Source organism: Pelobates fuscus, chromosome 4, assembly GCF_036172605.1.
Source record: "Pelobates fuscus isolate aPelFus1 chromosome 4, aPelFus1.pri, whole genome shotgun sequence".
Lineage (NCBI taxonomy): Eukaryota > Metazoa > Chordata > Amphibia > Anura > Pelobatidae > Pelobates > Pelobates fuscus.
The window spans coordinates 92240556-92252524 of NC_086320.1; the positions used below are offsets into that span (position 1 = coordinate 92240556).

An 11969-nucleotide genomic window follows, 5' to 3' on the forward strand; every position below is an offset into this window, starting at 1 on the left:
AATCATTTAAAAATTTCTATATTTTTTTTATATGTTAATTACTTCCGGTCACATGCCTTATGACATCACATGACCGTTGGATTAAAATTTTACTTCCCTATTTAAGCAGCTTTGGTCCATTTTATCTGTAAACACTTTTGATAAAGCCAGATTATTGGTGAAACGCAATACATTACATTATTTCTATTTCACTTTTATTGTTTTATTTTTGTTTTTATAAATAAAAGTTATTTTCTATTAGACCACACTGATTGCTGCTGGATTCATGAACATTCTGATCCTTGGTATGGACAAGAAACTACTTACGCCTATTGGATTGAGCAATCTGTAGTTGCTCCATCAAATGTGAGTATGTGTTCATCACATTACTTGTATTTTAACTCCACAGTTACACACTATTGCGGTTTTTCTTTTTCTTCTATTTTCACACACGGAGAGACCCAAGCACCACTTCTATCCTAGAGTGGGGATCATATCACACCAAGCCATATCCAGGGAGCCGCTTTACTGACTTCAAAATATGTGAGTGCAATATTTTACTCTGTTTTTATCCCTGCTTTGGTTTGACATACACACCATATTGTTTTTTTGTTAATAAAAACTCCTATATGAGGATACTGCTGCAGAGGAAGACCATTTGCAGACCTGTGAAAGACAGTGTATCCTTAGGCAGGGATTATTTTGCCCAAGCGCGAAGGTTGGAGCTGTACTTACGCTCCCAAAAGTGAGTTGTTTACCTCTTTTTTTTTTTTTTTTTTTACTTTTTTCACCTTTCTAACCTACATACAACACCATAGTTTCTTTTTTTCACATATTGTCAAGGACATAATTGGTGCTACACCACCCTCCTGCTTCTTCATTCCCCTACACCGGATAAGAGAGACTCTGGACTTGGTGTTTAAGCTGCATTAGAACTTTTACAGTATTTCAGAAGCACTGAATCTCTTCTCCTTTATTTTTGATATTCAGCTGCTGATTCTAATTTATATTGTATTATTTTAATATATATATGTGTAGTTTTTGAATTATGGGTTAGCACCATGTTTTAACTGACACTCTATTTTTCTTTTTCTGTTACTCAAAAATTAGCCTCGCCTGAACCACTTTGAAATGAGATGGGCGATTTTCGTGCATTTGTTATTTTGACTCGTCAGCCTTTCATCTATCAGAAGATATTCGGGAATACAAATTAGATAAAGCAAAATAAGATGAAAATGGGTCAATCGGTGTATTGCAAAATATATACATACTCTAAATACATGTATATATTTTGCAGTGCATTTCTCCACACCCCCCCCCCCCCAATTTGGTTCACAGATGAAGTGAGAAAAGTACCCAATAGAGGAGTAGTAATGTAAGCTTACCCCTGCTACCAAACAACAAAGGAAGTTTCCATGGGTTATATCAATGCTACAGAAAGGGAAGGGGTTAATTGAATTTTCCTGTTAGCTTTACATTAGCATTCCAGAGATTACAAAGAATGCTATATTAGTTTTGAAATTATTTATATATATTTTAGAAATATGTGATTTTAATCTATTTATTGTATGTTGGTATTATGCATAAAACACAGAGATTTTAACAGTCTGTTGCCATTTTTTAGTAAGCTGCAATGCCTTCAGTGTCCTTTAAAATACATATAAGCATTGTATTTGACGATTTTTATTTATCTGTTTTTCTCACACCTACTGTATGTGAGAAAAATCGATTTTTGCTTTTTATACTAACTTTTCACACCCTGCGCAAAATATTGTTTATTACTATTATTTATAAAATACACTGCATACTGTCTAGAACTTTTCTCTTCCTAAATAATTTTATAAAGGTTGAACGAATATTTAAAAAGGAAAACTTTGGTACATTTGCATCATTTTAATATTTACGTTTGTCTGCAAGTAATCTTTACACACAGTTGCTGTGTTATGATGTGTTTCTTTGCTAGCTATGCATGCCTTGCTTCAAATAAAAGTTATGCTAATATTTTTCCAATCAAATAGTACTTGGAAGTGAAGGGGTTAAATATATAAATATAGATTTATTTATTTATTACTGCCTCTCCTGTTTTTCACCTCTATTGGCCACTTCTTGAACTTTGAATAATATTAACTTTTAGTGGGCTACCCTTGGCCATCAATCATCTTTTTTCCCATTATTATTATTATTGGTATTGATATAGCGCCAGCTTATTCCGCAGAGCTTTACAATAAGAGGGGGATTTACCAAATGAGACAATAGCAAAATGTAACAGGAACAATAGGTAGTTGAGGACCCTGCTCAAACGAGCTTACAGTCTAGAGGAGGTGGGGTATTAAAACACAATAGGAACGGTATTGAGAGAGACGTCAAATAGACATGGTGGGAAAGTAGCAGAACTTTCTGGCGCCAAAGGTAGAATTCCAAATCACAAATCAAACAAACATGCTTGTGCATTGCGAGAGTTATTTGCTTTGTGATTAGTGTATGTGGTGGTTCGGAAATCGGAAATTCAGACAATCACCGAATCATCCTAAATTAGGACAAATTACAGTTCGAAACAAAATGAAACTCCGAGTCTAGTACCTGTTTGTTTCTTATCTCAGTAAGGTTTTTTTTTTTTTTGAGTTCACGTTTTCACCTACTTTTTTATTCCAGCATCACAATAAATGTTTTTCTTTTTACATACAGGCTTATTTAATTATGACCACTTCAAAACGTTGAAGTGATCTTGGTGCCTAAATTAATCCTTTAAGGAAAAATGATTCATTTTGCTATCATTACAGCCTAGTTCCATGACTCTGTACTAGCATAGAATGCCTTGTTTATTGTAGCATTGATAGCTTTAGATAGCTTTACAGTCATTAACTTGAAAATGTCATAGTTTTTGTTAATGAACATAAAATATAGGATTTTCATAGCTTCTTTGTGTATTATTTTTCAATGTATGTCTATAATGTGAAAGGGAACGGTCACTTCTTTCACTAAATAAAACTGTCACGGTTATCAGGGGAAACACGCAGACAGATCACAGACACACAGGATTGCAATACCGGTCCTTAGAGTGGTCGGCCTATACCAAAGAGAGAGAGTAGTCAGAGTATAAGCCGAGGTCAACGACAACTGAGAGAGGGAATACGAAAAGACAAGCCGAGGTCAAGGATCAAAGAAGACAGAGTAAACGTAAGACAAATATAACAGAAAGGTGAACAGCGCTAATAATCAGAAAGATACATACGTATAATGAAATACTGGCCAACGGAGTAGCTTGAAAAAAAGGAACAAAAATACGATAATAGTACAGTATGTATGAACAATATAACTAGACGAAATAGAGGTGTTAAATTCACACTCACACTTTTAAGAGCTATATCAGCTCGGTGTTAGAAGCCTGGAAGGAATAATCCCCGTCTGTGGATTTCTTGGTGTTCAAAAACCATTGATGGGCTTATAGGTATAGATGTTCGTCATATGTAAAACAGAAATAAAATACACCACATGGTATAGTATGTATATGAAAAATAATTCAGTAAAGTGGATAATCCTACTTACAGATACTAGAGCAAGGACCTGCTCTAGTTTGGAGAGCTTCAGGTGGAACAATCCCCATCTTGGGATATAATGGACCCAGGTATAGCAGCAAAACAATAATGAGTAGGAAGGAGGACAAGAAAGTTGACTGGATATGTATAAAAAACTATATCAAAAGTGAAAAGCTTCGGCGAAACGCGTCAAGTGAGGAAGAATTTTGGACTTTTTATCAGGACTGGTTTTATAGTTTGTAATTTTCACTTTTTTACTAATTTGTAATAAAGTATATATTTTTATACATATCCAGTCAGTATGTATCTTTCTGATTATTAGCGCTGTTTACCTTTCTGTTATATTTGGCCACTTTTCACAAGGTTGAGGGAACACCTTGTTGGTGAACTGCAGCTCACTTTCAAGAAGAGAGCGCTTATTTCTGTCTTTTTTAAACGTAAGACAAGCCAAAATTCGGTAACCAGACACAGTATAAAACGCTATTGGGCTATCAAAGACCACAACAGGGCAACAAGGAACGTAAGAGGTGAGGTTAAATATGTTTAGGGTGTTTCTGATTGGCAAGCTTCCATTCAGAATTAACTATCAAACGTGGAAGGTATTTGGTCCCTCCACTGTGATTTGTGATGCCATTATTGCGCGCCAAGCCAGGTGGCTGACTCGGGCGCATATTTAAATATTGGAACAGCGGCAGGGAGTTTTCAGAAGCCGCCTCTCGCGGTAAGGAGCAAAGTAAATCCGCCACGAGCGGTGCATGGAAACCAGTGAAGAATCAGGTGAGACTGCCGCGAGCGACTTGCGGCTGCCAAAAGCTGCCTCTCGTGGGATGCGGGCAGGAAACCTGACAAAAACATTGAAAATCACCTGTAAGCAGTGCAACTTTCTTTCATGTGACACTTTGTTTTTTTGTTTATGTTATTAAAGGTTTAGCAAATTACATTACATTTCAGTTCAGTCCAGGCACAGGCGGCAGGGGCACACGTTACAGATGACGAGGATAAATAAAAACATTATTTAATTTGTTCACTTCACTATATGCCTTCTCTGATGGGCAGTGAAAAGTACACAAATATAAAACAGTAGGTGAGAGCACTCAAATACATTATACCATATATTACCACTTAAGTACAATCTGGGATCAAATCTGAAATACAAGCAAACATAGACCATAGTGTAGTATATTAAAATAAATGGTAAGAAAAAAACACTTGGAAATCTGTGTTGATTGCACTCACATACTCCTGAGCCTCTTATAAGCAGGCTCAGACTTCCAGTGTTTCTCTGAATATATAAGAGAACCTTGGAAATCTCAGCAAGCCCACTTCCAAGAATTCTCTTCTTGTACTCCCAAAAGGATCTAAAAAGAAGCAATGGTATTAAAATGGCTTTATTTTTATAAATAAACATCCCAGTCCTCCCAGTTTCTATTTCTATGTTGGCACAGCTTAATTCTAAATTTCCACAGCTTTTCCTGTTCCAGATTCACCCAACTTCAAGTCCGGTTTCATCTCGTGTAGGCGTCTGACATCTTTTCATCATGACGTCAGTACGCTCTTACCTGGTCGTGATCTCAGAGCCCTTTTTTATGGTCAAGTTCCACAAATTGCACACATCCTCCAGGAAAACAGGAAAAAAATAATTGGCATTTTACATTGGCAGGTGGAAATGACACAGCTTATAAAAATGAATTACAGATACAGTTGCAAGATAAAAACTTTTTTACATATTAAATATTAATTGTTGCACCTCACAATTATATTTTTGCTAAATATAGGGATACGTTAATTTAATATTAGTCATGGGAAGTGGCAGTTTCTCTTTAGTACCCATTTCATTGCATCTTATAGCTTATCTTTGCTCCATGGTGGCAGCCATATTTAAGTCCTCATTGGTGGGAGGCACCATTTTGAACAAGTGAAAATGGCTTAGAGTGTATTACTTTGATTCCCAGCACTTGCACATGAAGACAGTTCTTCAGCACCACCATTTTCCTGCTTTGTGAGTGTTAAAGAGACACTATAAGCACCCAGACCACTTCAGCTCATTGAAGTGGTCTAGGTGCAATGTCCCAGGTCACTTAACCCTGAAATGGTAATTATTGCAGTTTTTTAAAAACTGCAATAATTACCTGCCAGGGTTAACTCCATCTCTAGTGGCTGTCCACAGGTAGCCACTAGAGTGAATTCTGGGTCGTTAGGCTTTGTATGATTGTTTAATGCTTTCCTATGAGGGAAGTCCTAATGCGAGCACGGTGAGTGCTGTGCATGCGCTTTAGGTAACCCTGCCAGTTGATGCTAGTGGGGGAGGAGAGGAGGCAGAGCACGAAGCAGCAAACAGGGATATCGGTACTGGAATCAGGTAAGTGACACAAGGTTTTTTTTAACCCCTTCTGTACCATAGGCACTATAGTTTCCCTTTAATCTTCGTGTATCACCTGCCTCTGGACCATCCTCCACTCCTCCTCTGCTCCGCCTTCTTCTTTGATTTGCCCTACTTGGGACCCATCCCCAAGCAGAGCAAGTCTTGTCAGTGATGTCTGCATGCTGGCTTTGTTGCCAGCGTGCCGGTGTCAGACTGGACTGACGTCACGTCACTACATTCCTGTACTCCCTAGCCAGCGCGAGTTTCCATAGCAACTGCAGCACAAGCCAAGATCAATACATTTTATAGCAAAACTGCTAGCAAAATGTACAGATATAATTTTATGTTCATTGTAATGAGAATAAATGGTTTGGGGTATGACAGGTGCCCTTAAACGAACAGATTGTTTTGACAACATAGACTATTATTGGTCTTAAAGGGGTACATGAAGCAAATCATTGCCAAATATTTGCCTAAATCTGCCCAACAACTCTGCTTATGGTGTTGGTGGATTGAGATGCTCAAATATTCTCCTCAATATTCCTTCTGCCTTTATCAGTCTTTATTACATTTCAACACAATCAGACATGTACTCTCATTGTCTGTCAATCTAGGCCAGGGGTAGACAGTTAACAACTTAATATGACACAGGGTGCTGATTTGTGCCCTCTACCCCTGAGGCTTTTTTCCATTAAAGCCACTAACCAGTGATTTCAGTATAAAAGAAAATGGCTTTGCAGCTTTAAATCTAAATAAATAACAAAACTAGAATAGTGTAATATTGGCAATATCGATGATTTTCCAACAACTAATATTGCACCCCCTGGGTAGCAGTTAAATTATAGTGTTCACAGGTTCCTCCCTTGATATCATGTGGGCTCTAATCTCTCACTTGTCCACCGTCACCTCTATTCCTTCAGCAGATACCTCATTCAAAAACAGAATATACTGGATGCGGTTGGGACAATGTATTCTTACAAATCATCAATACAGCATACAATAAAGGTCCTGGAGTATTATGCTGGCTGAAGTACTCTTCCTTAACTTTCACCTCTCACCATTCTACAACTTCCATGATATACTCCAGAAACATTTCTCCCCTAACTCTACAATGCAGACCCTTTATAATAAATAACAATAATAGTAAGCTTTGGCTTTAGCATTTTATTCCACTAGAAATAATTTTTAACTTGAGTTTTTTACTGCTCTGGCAGTTAACCATTTCAGTTCTACCTATGATTTCACACCTCTGGTAATTGTCCCCAACCAGCTTATGGTTTATTTTTGACAATTCTTGACGTTACCCTTCGCTTATTTTCTTTCCTCCGAGAAGTGTAAATATTAAAGTCTGTCAATCACAGTCACAAAAGGGCAGGTTTTTGGAAGAAAAACAATTGGCAATAACGTAACACCTATGATTGGGAGCATTGAAACAGACAGACAATGAGTCATAAAATGCACAAAGTAACTAAAGCATTTAGATTGCAGAAACAAAATACCACTTTTAAAAATTGGAAAATATATATTTCACTTTTATCAAAAGGTTAATTAAATACCTAAATGGGATGCGGTAAAAATTGGAACATTGTGAGCAGCTACACTAAAAGCTAAATAAATGAATAGACTATTTTAATATGTGCTGTTTTTATTATATTATATTATGCGTGTTAAATTGAGTTATGATTACTGTAACTTCCTACAAGCAGCAAAGCACATTCATTTAGTAAAAATGTGTTTGTAGTGTGAAGCTATGTCTATGCAAGAAGAATTGAGAATCTCAATGTTTAATGATTTTGCTGTTTTAAAGAAACGTCTCCTGCCATTGATACCTGCCTTGGAATTAAATTAAAATAAATAGTCAGCCAGTTGAAGAATGAACAGTCCTCTTCCAGTTTATTGATATAACTTCGGTTAAAGTCAATGGTCTTTAATTCTTCTCACCAATTAAACTCAGTGGGATCAAAATATCAATAACACATACTACAATTAAAAATAGGCCTGTGACCCATTAAGTAGTCTAGGTGTCTCCTAAGCCTTTACATTGCAGGTACCACATCACTAGTTACTGCTGGCACTAAACCCTTTCATTGCTGGAGCTGAAAATAAAAAAGTGCTACTGTCAGCTGCAGCAGTAAAAAGAAGTACATACCCAGTTTAAACCTATACTGTATATTACATCTGTAAGAATCCCATGTAACCATAGGGGGAACGTTCCTATGTGAGAAGATGAAAGGACTCCACAGAATAGAAGAATTTCTGGCAAATATCCCTAAAAGAAAAGAAAGCAAAACAGGCAAATTAAGCGGCAAAAAGTAGCCTACTGTCTCCCCATTTCCTTGCCTGTGGTGGGGTAAACTTTATTCAAAGTCAGCCATGGACCAACACAAATGACATCTCCCCCTAGTTTCATTTCCTGGGTGTAGAGGTAAAGTGTCATTAAAAAGGGTTAAATTCTGTTAAGATGTATCATGAGCCAACAGCGTTGTATATTGCAAGGATGTCACATAGCCTAGTTTTGCACATAACCCTATCTTTGCACCCGGGTTTGGAAGACCCCACCTGGCATATGCCCCATAGATAAGTTTAATCTAGATAAGTGGTTGCATGCTTATATCATGCTGCTTACACAAGCCTTTACTTGCGCTAAGTAATAGTTGTTAATATTTTATTGGTAAAAAGGGAAGTGCCCCAGAACACTTTTTGCCTGATAAGCTTTGTTCTATTTAATAAACTTTGGACAGCCTTTGTACTGACCTCCCTGTGTGTGAGTCTGCGTCATTGATTGTCCCCAAATACTCGGGGAGTGGTATAAGTCTGGATTGCACTTTACGTCCATGGTCTGGTCTGGTGATCACCAAGGAGAAGTTCCAACAGTCATTATATAAAAGGCTATGGGGTTAAGACCTCACAATAAGGAATAAACAAGTGCCACGTTTCTCATCCTGATTTCAATATAGTCAAGGGGTCTCTAAACCCTCTAGTCTTAATAACATCCTTTCTTGCCTCTAATCAGCTCTGTATTTATCATGATTTTGAAATGAATAATAAGGATTGAGAATACTCTACCATAACTTGTTTTGGGTTGGGATTTGTAATAAAATACATATTGCTGTTGCAAAAAGTGGCAAGTGATCTTGGATTAATTATGAAAGTGACCCTACATCAATCTAAGTCAGGTCCTTTCTAATGCATTCAATTATTTATGGAAAAACAAGTAAATAAACAAACAAACAAAAAGTCATATAAAGATAGTTTCTAAATGTCTGTTCCTTATGACAATATTTTACTAAATATCCAGAAAACAGACCATAAAGCAGATCTACCAATCGAGCTTCCCATTCTGAGCTATGTGTGTTATTCCTGACCAGCAGGGGTTAAGAAATAATGTGGGATTATAAATTCAAAATCAGAACAAAAAAGGGATAAAACACTATGGAAACAAATAGAACACCTTTCATCATTCAGCACTTTGCACCCAAAATAGTACCTGTTTTGCCTTGGTAAAACACCCCGATAAATGTAGAAAATTGATGGAAGTGCACTCCACCCCTTGCCAAGGAATCCAGGGTGCTTCACTGGATATGTCCCAGTACCAAAATGGACCAAATTTAGTAGTAAAAATAGAAAATGAATCCAGGCACTCCAAATGAATTCCAAGAGAGAGGCAATTTATTGGAACCAGCAGCTTGATAAAGACCCTTAGGGGTTGAAACGTCGCTTTGTAGCTGCTGGTTCCAATAAATTGCCTCTCTCTTGGAATTCATTTGGAGTGCCTGGATTCATTTTCTATTTTTGGTAAAACACCCCAAGAACTTGAGACCTAGCTGCAGCTCCGCTCATTAAACATGAATTAATCTAATAACAATCTATAGTGACCAATTAAATGTGACATTCATATAAAAACCCATGCATTGTCGTCCTTAGTTTGCATATAGTTAAATGTTAGAGCATGTGTTGTGAAAAAACATTTCTCTTGGAATCATTGAGCCATTCCTGATTTCCTATCCACTGTTGTTAATAAAACAGAGTTCAGACCTTCAGTATTTGATCTGTGTCTTGTTGACACGACACCTAATAACAGCAGGGCACTGGAAAGAACATTTCAGTGTGTGTTCACTCGGTCACTAATCAGTTTAATATAAATAATTACTTGTAGATCAACAACACAGCACGGCACTTATAAAGCAAAGGGCCCGATGTTGAAAACTTAGAACTGTGTGGGTAGTAAATGAGATATTTGCATCCCACGCATACACCTGCCACTCCAATTTCTCAGTCCATTCCATGGGGCTGTGAATATTGAAATGCTCTTTTTTTAATGTACAATTTGGAAACCCAGGCTCATTTTCTGCAATTCAAAATAAATTAGCCAAAGTCATTTTCAATTTAATTGTATTTTGCTCACACATAATGCCATATACAATTGAAATTTCATGGGTTATTGAAAACATCTGTGTTATGTCACCTGTCATGCGGTAACCAGAGACGTATTGCCGTGCTCAGTATTAATCCAGTTTTTTTTCATTTTAAAGTAATACTCCCGCGCTGTAATTGGCTCCCTGTGCTTTTTGTATGCAAGCCTGTAGAATGGGACTCTTCATAAACAATGTATTCACTATTAATGTATTAGACATATTTTGCTTTAAACAAGTACCAATTACATTATTGAATAAAACGATGAAAATAATTTATAACAAGTGTTTTCATAATTACATAGCTACATAGCTGAAAAGAGACATGCGTCCATCAAGTTCAGCCTTTCTCACATTTGGTTTTGTGGTTTCAAGTGATGCTTCATATTTTTAAATTGCATGGGATGAGAAGAAACATACATATTGTTTCTGTTTCTCCTCATTTACTCACTATGTTACATCCTAACTATTGATTGTCTCCTCCCCATGAAGGTATTGATGCAGGTTGTGGGGGGGCTCTGCATTTTTTTTAATAGAAAAGGACTAAGCTTATATCAGTGATTGACAGGAAGTCAAGATGGAGGCACCGAGCTCCAGGATAGAGGAAGATTCAACTTTGTGGATTTCTATATTTAAAGGGACACTGTAGTCACCCAGACCACTTCAGCTTACAGTGTCCTTACTGACCTTATTGCCGCAATGTTAAACATTGCAGTTCCAGAGAAACTGCAATGTTTACATTGCAGCACTAAGTCAGCCTCCAGTGGCTGTCTACCAGACAGCTACTAGAGGGCTTCCTGGTTTGAAACTGTCCTTTGGTCCGGTATCTGATGCTGGACATCCTCACGCTCTATATGAGGACCTCCAGCATCAGATTTTTTTCCCATAAGAAAGCATTGATTCATGCATGCGCGTTAGAGCCTACTCGTCGGGAAACAGAGGAGGAGGAGGATCTTCAGCTCAGCACAGAGGGATATCGGCACTAGGATCGGGTAAGTAAATTAAGGATTTTTAAACCTTTATTTAGCAGGGAGAGGGGTGCAAGGGAGGGTGGCAGGGGGAGCAATAGTGCCAGGAATACAGCTTGGTATTTTAAGTTTCAATAACTCACAAACATAGATTTTTTAAATATAGGACTTAAAGGGACACTCCAGGCACCCAGACCACTTCTGCCCATTGGAGTGGTCTGGGTGCCAACTCCCACTACCCTTAATCCTGCAAGTGTAATTATTGCAGTTTTCATAAACTAGACAGCCACTAGAGGACACGTCCATGTTCATAGATCACTAAAAGTGTATTATAACGTCACTGGACGTCCTCACGCTATTATTCAATGCTTTCCTATGGGGAGGTCTAATTAGGTTTCCCCCACCGCCGGCCGCGCATGCACAATAGGTCTCCCCCGCAGGCCGACTTCGGCGGGGGAGGAGCATAGGCAGAGCCTGACCCAGCACCGAGGGACATTGGCGCTGGATACAGGTAAGTCACTGAAGGGGTTTTAACCCCTTCAACAACCTGGGATGGGGGGATCCTCTTTTAGAATCTGTTTTTCTTTTCTTTATTTCTGATCTAGTTTTCTTTAAAACATAAGTCAAATAGGACTACTTTGTCTTTTGTATTTTTCCTTTTCACAAATGTGACAAAAGGGTGGCAAGCTTCACTTCCTCTGTCAAGCTAACA

At 37.7% G+C, this 11969-nt stretch overlaps 1 long non-coding RNA gene across 1 annotated transcript; it reads left to right on the top strand.

Annotated features, from left to right (window-relative positions):
- Nucleotides 1-303: 303 nt before the first annotated feature.
- LOC134607851 (uncharacterized) lies at nt 304-906 on the top strand. Its single transcript, XR_010090699.1, has 3 exons — nt 304-522; nt 614-697; nt 823-906. It is a non-coding gene; the product is annotated as an uncharacterized LOC134607851 (long non-coding RNA).
- Nucleotides 907-11969: the final 11063 nt, after the last annotated feature.